This window comes from Neoarius graeffei, chromosome 4, assembly GCF_027579695.1.
Source record: "Neoarius graeffei isolate fNeoGra1 chromosome 4, fNeoGra1.pri, whole genome shotgun sequence".
Lineage (NCBI taxonomy): Eukaryota > Metazoa > Chordata > Actinopteri > Siluriformes > Ariidae > Neoarius > Neoarius graeffei.
In genome coordinates, this window is record NC_083572.1 from 62,285,418 (window position 1) to 62,291,417 (window position 6,000).

Genomic DNA, 6,000 nt, shown 5'->3' on the forward strand with positions numbered 1-6,000 from the left:
AGAACTTGAACTTATGAATAATTAAAAAAAAGACAGAGAACAATATACTGAGGAGACAGGGTTTCAAAGAGGGCAAGACAGGTAGAGAATATTTGTCAGATAACAGGCCCTGACGAATGCTCTATTACTAATAAGAAACATAGATAAGAAATAAATTAATAAGAAATATATTAATATAGCTTATTTAAGTATGACCAACATTTTTAAGCCCAACTTTGTGTGCACATTCCCACCTATGGCCAAGGTTCAGCTTTTTGTGTTTCAATACTGTTCAAACTTAATCATTTTAATGTTTCTTGTAGCACATGCACATTTTGCTTACTGTTTAAGCATTTTATTTGTTCTTTTGCTGTTGATATTTTTCCCCATGCCAATCTTCTGCTGAACCCAGTGGTGGGGAAAGCCCTTAAATGCATAATGAATAGTCAGTGAGGGACAATCTTATTTTTGCAACAGTTATTAAAAACTTAACATTTAGTTTCAATTCAGAAGGTGTTTAGGCTTAGCTGATGAAATATTTTCAAACATGAACTTGCCTTTAAATCTGAAACACAGGTCTATAGGGCTACAGGAACATTGGCAGTCATCTGTAGTTTTCTAGTGTGGGGGCTTTTACCAAAACTTGGTGCTTTTGTTGGCCACAAGCTGAAGGCCTGGCAAGTCAGGGTGTGTAAGAATGTAGGTATGGCACAGCAGGCCACTCCAAAAATCCACCAGAATGCAGGAACATCTACTAAATCCAAAATCTCAACCCCCCCCCCCCCCCCCCCCCCCCCCCCCATTGGCCATCTCCAGCTAGATGACCCACAAACAAAACACCAGAATGCAGGGGGACAAGTGAATATCAAACTGAATACAAAATTCCCACTTACTGCGTGGTGTGCAGAAAAATTTTGCTGTCGACCCCCCCCCCCCCAAAAAAAAAAAAAAAAAGAATCTCACTCCAAGGAATTTTGAAAAGTTGGCAGCCCTGATAAGTTATGTATATTTATTAGGGATGCCAGTAAAAACTTTCTGCTGGAAATGGTACAAGACAGCTCTTTCAGTTTTAGGCCGATCAAACACTTTAAAAATGATTAAATACAAATATTAATGGTAATAGTAGTTGGACAGTGATTTTAAACACCGTTTGTGTGTTTACTTTGATGTCAGCCGAATTTAAACAGTTTGAGCAGATCAACAGTGAAACCATTCACAGTTTTTCCGAGGGACATTAGACGGGACTAAAAGTAAAAGGATTATATCAAAACGTATTGTTATATTCTGCCCTTGTGCTCTATTATACGGCTATTATTTTCATGTGGTTTTATTTATTTATCTTTATTTGGCAGTTAATAATACGCAACTGTTTTCTCCCCCAGTTTGGTCACCTGTCAGTTCTCACCACCAGCCAGCTCTCCCCTACCATAGGTCATCTACCAACTGGAAAGGCTGAAGGCTAATGTGCTTCTTCTAAGACATGTGAAGCCAACCATTGAATCTTTCCTGACTGTTGCTCATGCTGCATCAAAGGAAAGTGCTATCTACCACCGTCTGCATCCATAAACTCACAGATTCCACAAGATATTGGAAACATTCCTTTGAGATTCTGGTCCAGGTTGACATGACTGTATCATATAATTCCTGCAGATTTTTCATGTGCACTTTCATGCTGCAACTCTCCCAAAGGAGTTCTATTGGATTCAGATCCAGTGACTGGGAAGGCCTCTGAAGAACTTTGACCACATTGTCATGTTTCATGAAATCAGTTTGAAACCAGTTTCGGTGAGCCTGTGTCCACTGCAACCTCAGCTTTCTGTTCTTGGCTGACAGAAATGGAAACCAACGTAGTCTTTTGCTATTGTAGCCCATCAACCTCAAGGTTCGACGTGTTACACATTCCGAGATGCTTTTCTGCTCACCATAATTTTACAGAGTGGTTATCTGAGTTACTGTAGCCTGTCTGTCAGCAGTCTGAACCAGTCTGGTCATTGACCTCTCTCATCAAAAAAGGCATTTCCTTCCATAGAACGGCCTCCCACTGGATGTTTATTCTTTATTGCACCATTCTGAGTATATTCTAGACACTCTTATGTGTGAAAATTGCAGGAGATCAGGAGTTATAGAAAAACTCAAACCAGCATGTCGGCACCAACAATCACGCCACGTTCAAAATCACTGAGATCGTATTTTTCCTTCATTTTGATGGTTGATGTGAACATTATCCGAAGCTGCTGGCCCGTATCTGCATGATTCTATGCATTGCACTGCTGCCATGCGATTGGTTGATTAGATAACTGCATGAAGGAGTAGGTTTAAAAGTATTCCTAATAAAGTATCCGGTGAATGTGTAAACTTTGCTTTCTTTCCTATTATGTCAACGCGTCTATGAAAAAAGACTATAATTTGTGAGTTTATGATAAACAGTAGTTAAAACCAGAGTTAGTTTTCAAACATTACAGTCATACTTTAAAAATAACTCTATTAATTCTGTTTTCAGTGATCATTGAAAATTTCAAGGTCTTGTCAGGGCTGGAAGTAATATAAATGCAATAAGATGAGCAGGATATGATATTGTAAATTGAGTAATAAAAAGAAAAGTGATTTAATTTAATCCAGAGACCATTTGATTAAAGCAAGCTGAACTAAATTGAACACTTTATCATGCAACGCTCTGTTTATTGATTTTTTTAGACTTGCCATTCATCTCGTGAATTTGTAATTATATTTCAGAAGCAAAGTTAATACCATTTGATGCATATTAATCCACAGATGGGAAAATCAATTAGATCATGTCATATACTAGACTCAAAACTGAGGTCATAGCAAAAAGTGAGTCATATGGCTCTAAATGTACTTTAGACTTTTTATATGTGATACAAATAAAAATGTTTTAAAGGTAACCATACAGTATAATTTTCTGCAGGTTTGGAAATAGCATTACCTGTGTTACACGATATGAATACATAATATGGTTGGAAGATTATTATGATTACTCTTTTTTTTTTTTTACTTTTCTTTAAATGATACGCTGAGAAACTTGTTTCAATCTGACAGTTCATTCATAAAAGCTGTGTGATAATTTCTCTCTGGCTCTAAACATTTGAGTGATTTTTGTAGAAAGTGTCACTATTTTGTGCTGTGACAGTTCATGGACATGTACAAAAAGGGAAAGATAGCCTGTTTGATGGAAGAAGATACAGTGCAAAATGGTGGCCCAGACATGGAAAAGACTATTAGAGTTATCATCATTAGAGTCATCACCATCATATTAGAATCATCATCATCATCATTACACCTCTATCTTCACTGACCTTGAAAAACTCTTTATATTTGAGAGCTTGAAAGATTAGAGATGCTTTGGTGAAACACATGATGGCTGCAATCTAGCAAAGACTCTTGATGCTAAAGGATCACAGCTCACAGCCTGTTCCACACCTGGGGAAGTTGGATGATATTAGTTTTGAATGAAAAAGATTTCCTCTTGTGATGAATGAGAACATGTTTTATTGTGTGTGACGAGAAAAAGGCAGCCAAAACTACAGAGTAGAATTTATTGTCCTTACAATGACATTATATTACAGAAAGGTTGCTATATCAAATATTGAGTGCAAGGAACAAATTTCATAACTGAATAAGTGCAGCGTTCACGGAAATTGGCCACGAGTTGCCTAGTGGTTTGCGTGTCTGCCTCTCACCCAGGAGATAGTGAGTTTTACTCACGGTCGGGTCATACCAAAGACCATCATAAAAATGGTACCTACTGCCAGGGTTCTCCAGAAAATCTGAAGTAGCTGGCTAAAAAAAAGGAGAAGGCAGCTCTGGAATTTGCAACAAAAAAGCTGCTGTGGTGTGCCAAAGGTGCACTAATGCTGGGGGCTTTAGAAATTTACATGCCTTCTGGAGGCTTCTGGTGCATTCTCAGCTAATAAATTACTAACCATTTCCCTGCAAAATACTTGCAAAATATTTATGAAATTTCCCTCCAAATGTATGTGTGCTTGGCTTTCTCAGTTACCCTCTGTAGTATACTGCCTAGCTTTGTAACATAACTACATATGCTACAGTATGGTCATGTGGTCTGGCTCAGCCAATTAGAGCGTGAGAATCAATCAACAAACATGGTGTCGCTTCTGGTCTTGCTAGACCCAAGTCGAAGACATGGTGGTGAAATAATTGAATTTGCAGCAAATTATGGGCAGCAGAGATGATATAAATTGCTTGAACATTGAAAGGAATGTTGATTTTTTTCCCTGGGATCAAATAGCCAACGCAGACCATCTGTGTAGGTGGAGAAAACCGCTTGTCGCCGATGCTTGTGGGCATCTTTGTATTGCCATCTGGTGAGGCACCGCAATACAGATGGGAGTAGGGAGTCAAACTCTCGCGGTTAGCAGAGGACCAGCCCCCCACTGTAACCCTAGCTACAGTGCCTTGCAAAAGTATTCATCTCCCTTGGTGTTTGTCCTGTTTTGTTGCATTACAAGCTGGAATTAAAATGGATTTTGGGGGGGTTAGCACCATTTGATTTACACAACATGCCTACCACTTTAAAGGTGCACATTGTTTTTTTTAATTGTAACACAAACAATAATTAAGATGAAAAAACAGAAATCTGGAGTGTGCATAAGTATTCACCCCTTTCGTATGAAACCCCTAAATAAGAGCTGGTCCAACCAATTCACTTCACAAGTCACATAATTAGTTGATTAAGATCCACCTGTATGCAATCAGTGTCACATGATCTGTCACATGTTGTCTGTATAAATCAACCTGTTCTGGAAGGACCCGGATTCTGTAACACTACTAAGCAAGCAACATGAAAACCAAGGAGGACTCCAAGCAGGTCGGAGACAAAGTTGTGGAGAAGTATAGATCAGGGTGTGTCATAAAAAAAATCCCAGACTTTCAATATCCCACAGAGTACCATTAAATCCATTATAGCAAAATGGAAATAATATGACACCACTACAAACCTGACAAGAGAAGGCCGCCCACCAAAACTCAGACTGATTAAGGAGGGCATTAATCAGAGATGCAACAAAGACACCAATGATAACGCTGAGGGAGCTGCAAAGATCCACAGTGGAGATGGGAGTATCTATCCATAGGACCACTTTAAGCTGTACACTGCACAGAGTGGGGCTTTATGGAAGAGTGGCCAGAAAAAAAAGTCATTGCTTAAAAAAACAGGTTTGGAGTTTGCCCAACAGGATGTGGCAGACTCCCCAAACACATGAAAGAAGATTCTCTGGTCAAATGAGACAAAAATTGAACTTTTTGGCCATCATGGGAAATGCCATGTGTGGCACAAACCCAACACCCTGAGAACACCATGGTGGTGGCAGCATCATGCTGTAGGGATGTTTTTCATCTGCAGGGACAAGAAAGCTGGTCAGGACTGAAGGAAAGATGGATGGCACTAAATACAGGGCAGTTCTGGAGGAAAACCTGTTTGAGTCGGCCAGAGGTTTGAGACTGGGATGAAGGTTCACGGTCTAGCAGGACAATGACCCTAAACATACTGCTAAAGCTACATTGGAGTGGTTTAAAGGGAAACATTTAAATGTCTTGGAATGGCCTAGTCAAAGCCCAGACCTCAATCCAATTGAGAATCTGTGGCATAACTTGAAGATTGCTGTATATCAATGCAACCCATCTAACTTGAAGGGGTTGGAGCAGTTTTGCCTTGAGGAATGGGCAAAAATCCCAGTGGCTAGTTGACTAGTAGAGACATCCTCCAAGAGACTTGCAGCTGTAATTGTAGCAAAAGGTGGCTCTATAAAGTATTGACTTTGGAGGACTGAATACTTATGCACACTCCAGATTTCTGTTTTTTCATCTTAATTATTGTTTGTGTGACAATAAAAAAAAACAATGTACACCTTTAAAGTAGTAGGCATGTTGTGTAAATCAAATGATGCTACCCCCAAATCCATTTTAATTCCAGCTTGTAATGCAACAAAACAGGACAAACACCAAGGGGGATGAATACTTTTGCAAGGCACTGTATGTAATAGG